Source organism: Cicer arietinum, chromosome 6 (assembly GCF_000331145.2).
Source record: "Cicer arietinum cultivar CDC Frontier isolate Library 1 chromosome 6, Cicar.CDCFrontier_v2.0, whole genome shotgun sequence".
Classification (NCBI taxonomy): domain Eukaryota; kingdom Viridiplantae; phylum Streptophyta; class Magnoliopsida; order Fabales; family Fabaceae; genus Cicer; species Cicer arietinum.
In genome coordinates, this window is record NC_021165.2 from 58,821,899 (window position 1) to 58,824,432 (window position 2,534).

At 26.8% G+C, this 2,534-nt stretch overlaps 1 protein-coding gene across 1 annotated transcript in view; it reads right to left on the bottom strand.

Moving 5' to 3' along the window:
* The window catches only part of LOC101509770 (uncharacterized), a 3,634-nt gene extending 1,335 nt beyond the window's left edge, over positions 1-2,299 (bottom strand). The window contains exon 1 of the mRNA XM_004507168.4: positions 2,109-2,299. The gene's annotated coding sequence lies outside the window, so the exon portion shown is untranslated. The remainder of the gene's footprint in view (positions 1-2,108) is intronic.
* Positions 2,300-2,534: the final 235 nt, after the last annotated feature.

A 2,534-nucleotide genomic window follows, 5' to 3' on the forward strand; every position in this document is an offset into this window, starting at 1 on the left:
TACACGACTAAAATCCTCGTAAGGATGAGATGGCCCAATCAACTCATGGAACCATACTGTGGCCCATTGTAGTTACCACTAACACCGTGACCCATCACGATCACCACTTACTATGAAATGCATGAGCATACTCTGACTATTTCACAACATTCATTATGTAAATGTAGCTATTAAAAGACTCTTTTTAATAGTTTTTCATACTTTTCATTCAGCATACTCAAAAATTATTCTCATCAATAAAATTCATAAAATGTAGCAACTCATATTATCAATCATGAATGCATAATCATGTCAATATTAATCATCACATATTCACACATCAATCACACATATATGGTTCCTATGTGCAAACTTAAAATTAGAAGGATCCCTTACCTCAATTATAGTTTTTTTTTTTCAACAATTATCTTTACCACAATCAAACGCAACAAAAATCTCGCTTGTACCAACATTTTCAATTAAATAGTATTTGACTTAGTTAAATTAGTCCCTGAGACTTAACTGCCTTACAAACATTTTTTCTAACTCCTAACCCCCCCTTAAATTATATTTTACTAAAAGAGTTTACAACGAGTAAGATTTAATAGTACTATTATCCAAAATACACATTTTCAACATATAAAAATATATTTTTAAAAATTAACATCCTTTAAATTTTTCAGAGAATTCACTACAATCATTCAAAATGTCTTAAATTATTTTTTTCAAAATTTTTCACATAACTACAAATTTTCTCAAATTTACATAACTCACTTTTTTGTTTCAAATAACTACAGGTTTGATCTACTATATTTTTAAAGACTAAATGTTCAATCAATGTATTTACCTCATAATAACATGACCACACAAAATATATCAATTAATGTTTTTTTTCTAGTTTCGAAGTTAACTCTTTGAAATAGTTGCCTTCCTTTCAAAATATATTTTTTTTAACAAAATTTGTATTTTAATTCATGAAACCTAGAATCTTTAAAAAAAAATTGAAATTCTAACCCAAGGTTTTAACATTTTCTTAATAAACTTGAAACTATGCAAACTTGTCTAAAGATTGAAGGTATACATATAAAAATTTGAATCCACCATTCACTAATTTTTCTTTAAACATAAATTCAAAGATTTGTTAACCACATGTACGATCTTGATCATCAACTATAACAACCACTTTTAGAAATACATAAACTAAGAAAATCATTTTTCTTTAATGACCACAACATCGTTAATATTTCAGAGTTCTCTCCACCGCTAATTCAGTATCAACGGTCTCAATTCCTTTTCGAAACTCAAGGAGCTAATTACACAAACATACAGATTTATAAAAAAAATTGTTCACCACCAAAATTTATCCAACTACATTGTAATTCCAAAATTAAATCTCTTTCACACACAAAACTTTTAAAACTAAGTGATATATTATTTATTTAAAACTAAATAAAAACGAATATTTTTCAAACCACACATTCATACACTCGACAATTCAAATCTTTATGGAAGAAAATCTTTTTAACTTTCAAGTTCTATCACTTCAACCATTAGAATACAAAAATTTGAGTTAATAAAGTACTTTAAACTTCTTCTTTAAACTCAGTCCAAGAGTAATTATATAAGTAACATTTTTAACTCTAAACATACTAATTTCATAATCTAAGTTTTTGCTCAAACTCTTTAACTTGGTTAAACTTTGAACTATTTCACAACTCTAAATTTTGCATAAAGTTTCAACTTCAGCTCGAACTCATTTATTTGAAAACAACTCATTACATAACTCAAACACATCAAAAATAAAAAAAAATTTAAACCATTACTAACAACACCAACAACAAGGATTAATTTTTTTTTTCAAAACACCAATAACACCAACACAAGCACGAAGAAGGATTAATAACACAAGAAGGAAAATCACATATTTATGGATAAGAAATTTGCAACAAAACACTCCCCAAAAAAATCTTATCATTTCTATCCAACACAAACACCAAAATAGAAGAACACATGAGCCTTTGTTTTTTATGAATTTATCAATAGTTTATTAAAGAGCTAAAAATTTCATTTTTCCCACAATAATCAAGTTCACTATTTTCATGTAAATGAGAAGAGAAAAGAAAGTTTACCTCAAATAAGTTTGCTTGAAAGCTTCACAAGGAGGAGGAGAAGGTTTTGTCTCCAAATAGTTTCTTCAATTAAAGTATTGATCTTGACAAAAATGAAGGTTTGTGTGTTTCTAACAAACCACCAACACACTGTTTTTTTGTCTAAAAGAAAAAAGAAGAATAGAAGAGGAGTAAACAAAATGGGAAAATAAAAGAACTAAAGGAAAGAAAGTACGCTATGCCTTTTAAAAAGGGGGGTGGGTTCTTTTTTTTTTTTTTCCCTTAACTTACGAACCAAAAAAAAACAAATTAGTATAATTAAAATATTTAAGTATATTACTAAAATCATTATTATATCATTTAATTATTTTTACACACATTACATCACTCATTTCTCAATTTAATTTAATAAAAATATTTACTTTCGTCGCAACTCAATTGATAGAT